The sequence below is a fragment of the Tamandua tetradactyla genome, chromosome 3, assembly GCF_023851605.1.
Source record: "Tamandua tetradactyla isolate mTamTet1 chromosome 3, mTamTet1.pri, whole genome shotgun sequence".
Lineage (NCBI taxonomy): Eukaryota > Metazoa > Chordata > Mammalia > Pilosa > Myrmecophagidae > Tamandua > Tamandua tetradactyla.
The window spans coordinates 179,519,836-179,531,224 of NC_135329.1; positions in this window are offsets into that span (position 1 = coordinate 179,519,836).

The following is an 11,389-nucleotide window of genomic DNA, read 5'->3' on the forward strand; positions in this document are numbered from 1 at the left end:
CAGTTAGCCTGGACGGCTCAGAAATTTCTTTTACAGTAAGATTGGGAATTCCAGGGTATAACTTTACAAACACATATCTAAATGACCGCAGTGCAAAGGGATTAAACAAACGCTACCTTAAAGAAAGAAAAAGGGGGTGTCACTGAGTGGGAATGAATGTACATTTGAAGGAAGCAAGTGAACTCTTAATGGTGCTTCAACAATAACAGACAGAATTTTTTTCTTCTCTACCTCTTTCCTTACCCATTCAGAAGCACTGCTACACCAAAAAGGAAGAAGAATTTGTGTTTGTGTCCATGATGCTGGATATTAACATTTGCATTACTCAAAAGGTTTAATTTTCTGTGCCTTTTATACCCAAGTGGGGGTGAAGTAATCCTGAAAAAGCCATTTTCTTATTATCTTTAAAATGGGATTTTTAAACAACGTTAGTGGGATGGACTCTTGTTAGAGAATTCTTTTTCTTTAATGAGCTGTAGTTTCTTGATATAGCCTGGATCTGCTATAATACCTTCTTTATTCACATCACTTTAATTCATGGAAAATTAAGGAAGTTGAAACAAACATGTATTTTACTTGCACCAAGAATAAATGATTTTCCCCTGGAAGTGTCTGGAGAAGAAAATTATAAGGAGAGATGTGATCTTGAACTCTGGCACCCCATGAGCCCTGAGCTCCAGGGATACTGGTCCTGCTTCAATCACAGGTATATGAAAGAAAAGAAGAAATAAATACATCCTTAGCTACCTTTTGCCTTTAGATGGGAAAAAAAAAAAACCCAGTGAGTTTCTCAGAGGAAGTGAAGAAAGACATAAATTGCTTAAAAGAAATTTCTGGAGGGACATATCGCTTAGTAGCTACTACCTTTCCCCCAATCACATGGCCTTAGTACCTACCCGTTTCCATCAGCACAACTGCCTGCCAGCAGTCTGGGAGCATCCAGCAGATATTTACCTAAATTGCTACTGGGCAGTGGTAATAAACCCAATGCTACTGGAAGTGAGAAATCACTTAAGATGTGGCCTGAAGATGTCAGGACTTTAAGCCAGCCTGACCTTCAGGGATCAGGCCAAGGTGAGGGGTGGCCCAGAGCAAACTAAACTATATAGTCCTTTCTCCATACTCTAGTATTGTATTCAGATGAATTTAGATAAAGCCAAAGGGAGCCTTAAGTGGTGGAGTCATGAGGAATGGCTGTAGGCAGATGTGGTTCAAGGCCAAGGAAGCCTTTTGAGGTAGGGACACCTGCCCTGAAGGCAGTGAGCAACCTGAGAACAGGAAGAGTGCTGATGTTCAGAAGACAATGCCATTTCCATCCATTCTGCCTAGGATATGTGTGTGAGCACAGGAATGAAGGCATGGCTCAAACTTATTCTATGTTCATGTGTTCAGACATTTTAATAATAACAACAAACAATTATTGAGCCTTACCTTGTGCCAGGCATGGTGTTAGGGACTTTTCATGGAGTACCTTATTCCATGTTCACAGCACTATAGGGTGGGGATCTGTATCAGACCCCTTTAAGAGATGAGGAGACTGAGGCTTGGAAAAGTTGAGTAACGTGCTCAAGTCACTGATGAAGTAGTTGGTAGAACCACGATTCAAATACGGGCAGCTGTACCTCAGACTCAACTTTCAAAACTCTCACCAAAGTCTTAGTGCCAACTGCATTGAGAAGGCCAAAGTGACTAAGACACTTACTTCCCTCTGGCTTATGGCTTTTTTTTTTTCACTTAAAGATTTATGAAATTAAAAATTTTGCCACAATGACTATGTTTCTTCTGAGGATAACCCATCTAATCTGCCTGATAAATGTGCATTCTTTCTATTCACAGCTCACTAATTACCAGATGTGTTAGCTTGCAAGCTGCCAGAATGGGATATACCAGAAATGGAAAGGCCTTTATAAAGGGAATTTAATAAGTTACAAGCTTACAGTTCCAAGCCTATGGAAATGTCCAAACTAAGGCATCCAGAGAAAGATACCTTAATTCAAGAAAGGCTGATGAATCTGGAACACCTCTGTCAGCTGGGAGGGCACACTGGTTCCTTGCAGGTCCTTTGCTCCTGGGCTTCGTGCTTTCAGCCTCTGTTCCTATGGAGTTCCTCACTTTGCTTCTCCAGGGTTGGCTTTCATCTCTTGGCTTCCCTTGACTGTCTCCAGGTTCTGGCTTGCTTAACATCTCATCATGATGTCTGCTGGGCTCCAAGCACTTCTAAACATCTGTATCTCTGTTCTCCAAATGCCAGAATAGGTGTCAGCTCTGCTCTGAAGTTTCTGTCGGCTCTCACTGTGTTGGCTCTGAGGTTTCTGTCGTTTCTGGCACTCTCCAAAACATTTCCTCTTTTAAAGGCTTGCAGTAAACTAAACAAGACCCACCTGGAATGGGATGAGTCACATCTCCATCTAATCAAAGAGTCACACTCCCAATTCAGCACGTCACATCTCCATGGAGGTAATCTGATCAAAAGATTCCAATCTACATTATTGAATCAGGATTAAAAGAAATGGCTGCCTCCACAAGATTGAACCAGGATTAAAACACGGCTTTTCTGGGATACATAATACTTTCAAATCTGCACACCAGATTTCTTCCCCCAACCAAATGAGAAGAAACTGGATGTCAGGATCTCCAGTTCACCCTACCACACAGATATATACAAATCAACCAAAAGAGAACATGATAAGTGCTAGAAGAAAAGCCCAGACCCCATGCCATGGGAGACCAGTAGAGGGGATGATTAATTCTAACTGGGGGATACAGGAAAAGCATCCCAGGAAAAATGATGTTGAGACTGGGCACTGAAGCCTTATTAGTGCTGCCTCTGCCAGCCAGATCCTGAAGCAGGGTCATTCCCACTTTGTGACCTGGAGATGGTGCTGCTCACCTCTTAGACTTACCCCACCCCAAACTGCCCTCTTACCTCCTGCATGTTTTGTGAGAGAGGAAAGAAGATGGAAAGAAGGTAGAAAAAGAAGAAGAGAGGGAGAGACAGATGGATGGAGGGAAATGACATATAATAAAGAGAACAAAGGATGAGTAGGGGAAAGAGCTTAGTTATTTCTTGAGACTTCCTAGTGTTTCCTAGCGCTTCCCTGCCTCCCAAATTCTGGAGCTGCTTGCACAGCCCCCTTGCCATCGAGTGTCTCATTAGTGGTTTTCAAACTTAACTTCATGGGAGCTTTCAATCTCAATTTCAGGGGTGTATGGTCCGGGCAGAGGTAATTTTTGTAAGCACTCCAGATCATTCTGGTTTTCAGGCAGAGTTGGGAACGTTTGCAGGGGGTAGCAGACAATCCCTCTCTGCTGGGCTTTCTGTCCTCATTCTTGTTGTCTCCGGGCAGGTGAGCCACGTGGGTAGGCAGAACCACCCTCAGTTCTGGGTGGGAAACTGCCTTGCTTTCTGTTCAGTACGTGGTGTCGCTGGGGCCCCAGGAGCAAGCACAAAGAAGCTGAACTCTGGAAGAACTGGGGAGGCCCAGCTCTCACGTCAGGGTTCCCCACAGCTAGTACTGTACAGGGGTGAGGGATGAGATCTCAGGTTGTTAACAAGAACCCTAGGGTTTTGCTTCTTGAAACTCCTGGGGGAAACCAAAGAGCCAGTGGAAATAAGGAGACACTGTTTGAAAAGGGTCATGTGGTCCGAATGGTGAAGATAAACAAAGTGGGTAATTGTTTCCTGCTTAAAGAAAGATCACTTGGGTTACCTCTTATTAATAGATATTTTTTAAAACTTCCACTTTATCTTCCTTATCAATCAACTTTCACAGTAAAAATACAAATTTTATATGGCACATGCTTTCAGTAAACAAATGTGGGGAGAGGAAGTGGGGGTAAAGCAAGCATTTTGGTGCAAATTACCAAGAAATGAGGCCAGCTGGGATTATTCTGAACAGGACTCTTTAGACCTGCTACAGCACTTTTTTTTTGCTTCAATTATCTGACCACAAACATTGTGTCATTGGTCTTTGATCTTTAGCTTATTGGAAGGTTCCAACTGGATCCCCAAATACAGTTATTATGCGGCTGTTCTCAACCTCTAGTTAAGACCTCTAGACCTACACTATACCCAGCAGATCAGAGATATGTAACAGATGCACAAACTGCTTAGGAATTACCCCTTAATGGATTCCTTCCCATTGCCACATCCTTCACCATTACCCTCTGAACTCATTCAACGAACACCTGTAGCTATTTCTCAAGGAATTCTGCAAGAACATGAGATGATGTCAAGCTCAAAGTTATCCCAGAGTTTTGTTCTTTTATATAAAGCTGTTTGACATCTTATTCCCCATGTGAATTGTATAATAATTACCTACTAAGTCAATGGCTAAATATAAAACATAGGTGCAAATATACAGAACTATATATAAAGTCGGTGCCTTAGTGGACCCGTTTTAAAGACCTTCTCACCCAAAGAGGTGGGCATGATGCATACAAATAGAGATATCCAAGAAAGCTTTTGCCAAATATCCTGTTGCTCAGGTGGCATTTCTGTACTTCATTCACTGATGATCCATCCAAGTTCTCAGAGAATGTCAGATTTTTGAATGCCAGACCTGAGAGTATTCCTGGTGGGGAGTCTGGGCTGCTAATGAGGTTCTCTGGTTTCCGCTCACTCCGTTCCAGCACCTCCACCTCAAGGACAAAAGCCCTCCCCCATCCCCACCCCCGCCCTCCCCCGCCCCAGCCCAATATCTCAACAGAAACTTTGAGTTATGTGGGAGAAAGCAAAAAGACGATTAAAGGGCTGGAAAATGAGACCTAGGAGAAATAGTGAAAGGAATAGGGATTATTGAACCTGTGGAAGTCCAAGCTGAGGAGTGATTTAACAGCGTTCTCATTCTCTTTGAAACAATCTCTCATGCCAAAGAACGCAGCCAGCTGGTCAGCGTCTCCACTGAAGACCAGCCGGGAGGAAACAGGTTCAAACTACAGCATGAGGGATTTAGGACACAAGAAGGAATTTCCTGACTTTGAGAAATGTTCAACATCAGGAGAAGTTACCCACAGGGGTTGAAGAATCTCTTTCTCCTGGGGTATTTAAAAATAGGAGATTTTTTTAGCTGTCTTACATGATTTAAAGGCCCTGCCTGACACTTGGAAGGTGAAAGAGTTCTGCCCAGATAATCTCTTGCTGGGTAGGCTTGGGTTTTAGAAACTGAGAAAGCATTTTCAAAATTGTTTGAAAAAGAAGAGACACTTAAACTAGACTTACATTCTCTATTGACCCTCCTTTGTCGATTTAGTGCAAAGTGTACACTGAAGCAGCATAAATAAGCAGGATACACTAGAATTTAAGGTAAAAAAGAATTCATATTTATAGTTCTAGTCCAGTCTTTTTTAGCTATTTGTGCTTGAGGAGCTAATTACCACAGCCTTGGTTTTCTTACCTGCATATTAGAGCCCCAAATACCTTATTGCTTACATCATAAGTTACTGTATCAGTTAAGAAATGAAAATGCGTTCAATGGTGAGAATAATTCTACAGTGTAAAGCATTATGAGGAAAGGTATTTTTCTTATAAACCACACACTGTCCCCCCCCCCCCCCCGTTTCTAAATATTTAATAATAGTTACTGAGCTTCCACATTATGCCAGTACTGAGCAATAGCATTGCCTGATTCTCACAGGGAAGGTCAGGCATTAAGCACATCACCCTAATGAACATGTAATGACTCTTCACTCGCCAGATCAGTCAATGGGTATATCACTAGGGTGGGGAGTGGGGACAAGAGAGGGTACAGGGAAGCTGGAATGATTCAGCTAAAAGACGGTAGGGATTTGGTGAGGATGGCGACAGTGGGAATAGAAATGGTAGGATACAAAGGCTAGTTAGGAGCTAAAATGAAGAGGACTCCATGAGGCCTTGAACACAGTAGGATGGTTGTAAAGTGTCAAGTTTGCACCCTCCTTGGTTTCTGGCCTGTTGAAATAATTAGTTGGTGGTGGTTCCATTTACGGACATAGAGAACATTAGATTTTAGTTCTTGCAAATATGATTACTGAACTCATGACTCTCCACTATGACTAAGGCCATCCCTTAAATGTCAAGGAACAATGATAAATTAGCAGACCCCATCTCCAGAACATTGCGTGCTTCCACAAAACTGAATCCTGTAATGCCATAACTAAATTGAGGTTATTTTTTTCCTTGGCAGGTATGTAACTACTAATAACTCAAAAGATTAATATCTTGTAGATCTTTGCTTTATACCTGGTACCACAGAGTGACTCGGAGTTGGACATATAGGTGAAGTCGAGGGGGACAATGAAAAAGTAAAAATGTTTACCAAACCTTTTGGGACACCAACCCCATGTTTTGTTCTCTGATTGGATGCTATGATTGCTAGACAGGAAATCATTTTACTATTTGCATCTATCAACCCATCAATGAACTGTGAATTAGAAAGTACCAGTGTCCTCCATCGTTCACCTGCGTAACTCACAGACCTGCAGACCTACTTCTCCCCACCGCCACCAAAGCCTGGGGAAACTGACTTTCTGGTCCTAGAAGATGCCAGCTGTCCTCAGACACCTCCTCAAACATGATGCATGCTCACATTTCAGACAAACGTCTTCCTCACCTAAAATCCAGGCCCTTTGTTGCAGTTATAAACCACTCTGGTAGGGTGACACCCTCACACTTTGCCTAATGTTCAATTAATAAAAATTGTCCCAGTATAGTTCCTTCAACCAGCAGTACCATATAACTAGAGTTACCTGATAAATTACAGGATAATCAGTTACATTTGAATTTCAGAGATACAATGAATAACTTTTTTAGTGTATTGTATGGGACATACTGATCATAAAAAATAATCTGTTGTTTCTCTGAGATTCAAATTTAAATACATCCCTTGTATTCTTATTTGATTTGGCAACCTTACTTGTAGTTCCAATGAGGAAACTGAAGCACAGAAGACGTGAGTGGTGGCCCGAGGCATACACTGATGTATGCCTTGGACCCTCTGGTGAAGCTATGAATTAAGTCCATGAGAATGTGTCCTCACCCTGGGTGTCTCTTCTCTTAATTACCCTCCTATTTGCTGCACGCTCTTTAAAAGAACCTGTCAGAATTCATTCATTAAATACATGTATACTGAGGTCCTGTAGAAATGAAAAGGTATAAAACACAACCCTGTCTTCAAAGAGGTCACAAAGCAGGCCAATGGCCCAAACCTTGAGAGGCCCCTCACCCAGTCGATGATGAAATTGGTTTCTGGTGGTGGGTACCTGGTACTTGTGCTTACTAAAAACTTTCGTGATTCTAATTTACAGGCAGGGTTGTGAACCATTAGTGGGGACAAAATTGTTTAGATAAAAGAGTTTCATACCATCAAATATCTCCCAAAATCTGAGCTGAAGGAGGAACTCTGGTCAGAAAAAACTCGATTACATTTTGTCATTGTTGTTCTTTGCCTCTCTCTCTCTCTCTCTCTCTTTCTCTCTCTCTTTCTCTCTCATCTCTGTAAAAACTTAGGTCTGACAGAGGAAATCCTAAAATCTCAAGGTACATCTGTTCTTGGAATATATCTCTGGCCCACTGTCAAGAAGGAAGCTGAGAGAATTTCACTTTGAAGTCTGGCTTTGGAATATTCTTGATAGTTTGACACTGACAAACCCAAAGACTTCAAACTAGAATTTCAAACCTGGACAAACATGTGAGCTCACAAGCAACTATTTGGCTCCATTAGATCCAGGTGAACAGGCTATTATCCTGTTCCAACCATTCCCAAATGATTTTCACAAGAAAAGAGTTAAAGCAAATTGACTGGCTTAAAGAACAGCTAGGGAAAATTGCTAAAGAAACCCCAAAACAGGTTTTGGAAGCTTGCTCGAGTTATTACATACTGGTGCCATTTGCTTGGCAAAGAGGCTATCAGAGGAAACTGAAGACAAGCCGTTGCAGGCTCAACTTTCTCCTCCGTCCTCTTATGTCTCTTTAATTTGCTGAGTATAAAATTGGGAAAGTGTTGATTAAGATACCACATTACTCCTTCAGGGGCCAGACTTTAACGCACAAGGGGAAACCACTTTCCAACTCTCCGTGGGTTCACACCATCTCCCAGTTCTCCTGTCATGTCACTTTCTTTTACCAAAACTCATGTTTCACTTTTACCTTCTGTGGTGAGAGAACTTCCTGGAGTTCTGGAATTAGCCTTTTCCAAGGTATTAAAGTGTTATTGTTTTATTTGAGGAAAATCATTGGGATTCTACTTCAGAAAAGAAAAAAACAAATTTTGCTTGTTTTCAGGCTTTCCCCTTGCTGATGGAAAAAAGTTTTGGCAAAAAGTTGCCAAAAAAAGAATAAAAAAACATTTTGTTTTGTTTTGTTTCTTGTTATTGTTGTTGATGTTGGATGAAAGGATCTGGCTAATAGCTAGAATACCAATAACATTAAGTCTTCAAGCTCAGGAAATTCTGCTCCCTAAAAGATGGGGAAAAAAAAATAACAGGACCGCCTTTATTCATCAGCAATTATGCTATATAGCTCACAAATTAAATGAGCCAGTGGTCACGGAGGGAAAGAGCCCTGGTAACCACATCCTGAAATACACAAAATTCATCCAACTGCCCCACAGTCAGACATGCATTTGGAGCAGCCATTTGAATCTCAAGAGGGAGCACTACTGAGAATTTTCATTTTTATCATCAGAACAGTTCAACTTTTTCTAGGGCCTGGCTCTTGAAAATATTTTTTCCTCTCTTCCTGCTGGTCCCTTGATGATCTCTTAGGTATAAGAAGGAGAACAAGAGCTAACACAAATGCTGCTTCTGGGGAAAAGCCACATTCCAGATGAATTCCGGTTGTTCAGTTCGTTCCCATTTTTTCCCCTCACTAAAGTTCGGAGAGGGTTTTTTTTTTTTTACCCCACTATACATGCTGTGCATTGTTAAAAACTTGACATAAGTGAAGCTCACACCAACTTAAGTGTGAGGATGCACTGAAGTGTGATTTCTTGAGTCACGAAGTTTTCAACTTCAAATTAATACTTGGGGAAAATGGAAAAACACCCTCCCCATATTTAAATATCATAGCAGGTTGTTGAGAGGAAATTACATTGATGAGATGGTTAGACAGTGATTAATATGCACCATAACTCATTGTGATATCCCTATTTCAGCATTCTCTTCTTCGTGGAGTGATGTCCAATTACTCATTATTGATCAGCCGTTGCATTGCAGTGAACAGAATAGCAACCTCAATTCATTTCATCATATTGGGTTCCAGCCAATAACAATTGATATTTGGCACATGTATCCCAGAGACATTTGTCTGCCATCAGGGAGTTGATTAACAGGTTGGCAGTTTGTGTTTGTGAAAGAGGGAGGAAAAGTGTAAATTCTGCTTATGAATTTGTTCTCATACCTGATGTGGAGGAAAAGGCAATGTTCTCACTTCCTTGGCTAAATTTAGCCTCTCCAATCAGCTGTTTGCCCCGCCAACCTGTTCACGTTCAGCACTGCGCTGCCCTTATTTTTTATTGAAAATCACGTGAATAATTAAAGCCCAACTACATGAAGCCCACATAAATCATCTTCAGTGGGTGTGTAATGGACCTGTGCTCAGCCATTGCTCACAGCATAAATTAAGGCCATGATATTCATGATGTAAACTATGGATGGCATTGCCTCCTATGGAATTCATGGTAACCTGCCTGTCACTCAAAATCTGCCATCTTCAAGGGAGTTCCATCAAGTAAGCAAAGGGCCATCCTCTCCTCATCAAAGGGACCCCTGACTACTTTTTGCTTTCCGTTAGCCTCAATCATTGATTTACGTAAGCAGATGACATGTTATATGTTTTGAAATTGTTTCATTTGTCCATTCCTGCTGTGGCCTTAGCTTTTGTTCCATGCTTACTTTTAAAAAGCCCAAGTAGCACTGTCCAGAACCATTAACCTCACTCACTAATGTCATTAATCATGTGCTGGCTCATGGGGCTTTCTTAGACAAATCTAACAACATCTGCCACACATTCTGCAATTTCCTTTTGATTCCTCACACTTTATTTTCACTTTCATCTCTGCTTGCTGGTGAGATTTATGTCTGTTCCCATTCTGATGCCAGGAAGCTGGTAACCTGCCATTTCTGTCTGGGGCAGCATGCCTTGCGTGAAATTGGGGCAACTGCTAGTTCAAGGCTAGTAGGTGTCCCTGTTGTCAACATCCAAGGCCACTGAAGCATTTTGCCAGTAGAAGACACTACACCTGAGAAACCACTCAAAGGCGTACACACAAGCAGCTGACATATTAAAATCATCTTTGGAAAAATTTTTTTAAAAGGTTACACATTTCCTGTCCAGTCCTTGGAATCACTCAAGAACTCCATGTTAGCCAAAGTGCTGCCCTTTAAGCAGCTGAATCCCCTCCTTCTCCACTCACATAGGAGACTCTCATTTTCTTTTTATGTTATAATTCTCAATACCAGCAGCTGCTTGATATCACAGGGTGAGATCTGCTTCTCCGACTGTGGCTTTCAAACACCTGAGATGACACCAAATCGTTTACTCTGGATGTTTAGGAGCCCAGGCTTCTTCTGGGGAGGTTGCTGATTCCGCAGATATTTCCTGACTGGTAGACAATGTTCTTGGGACTTCTGGATCTATTATCTTTTTTTTTTTTTTTTTTTACATGCGCAGGCACTGGGAATCGAACCCAGGTCCTCGGGCATGGCGGACAAGCACTCTTACCTGCTGAGCCACCGTGGCCCGCCCAGGATCTATTATCTTAAGAGAAAAATTCCAGCTCCTGGAAGATCCATCAGGCTTATTATTATTCTATTAGTTACCTTGTGAAAGCTTAAATTTATCCTCAATTTATTGTGATGGAGGAGAGATAGATAATGCTGTTAAATAAAAAATACCCGCTTTCATGAAAATGTCATTAGTACTGAAGAATGCATTAAGGTTTTCTACCATCCAGAGTTATTTAAATGATCAAGGGAAATGAGTGCTTGTACCTCATAAGTTTTATTACTTGTTTGTGTTGGTTTGTTTAGTTTTGTTTTCTTAACATTTGGTAACTTCACCCTTGGCTTACTAAGCCTAATATTTATCTTTTGGCAATGAGTATCATAAATTTTGACTCCGTTTTTTAGGAAAACACATGCATATATCATTTAAAAGCCCATATATCTTCACTCCATAAAATATATTTTTTATGATAAGACTATAAAGTAAGGTGACATTTTAAGATCTTCCTTGTCTTAAAGAATTCTTGAATTGCCAACGTTTGGGTGAAAGAGGAAAAAGCGAGAGCTGATTCAGTGAACACAGATGCAAGCACATCCCAATACTAAAGAGCTCTCAAATATTTAATAATAATAAAAAGTCTGTAATAGGCTTAAGTGAGGTAGGCAGCGTGACATGCATCCTACGATG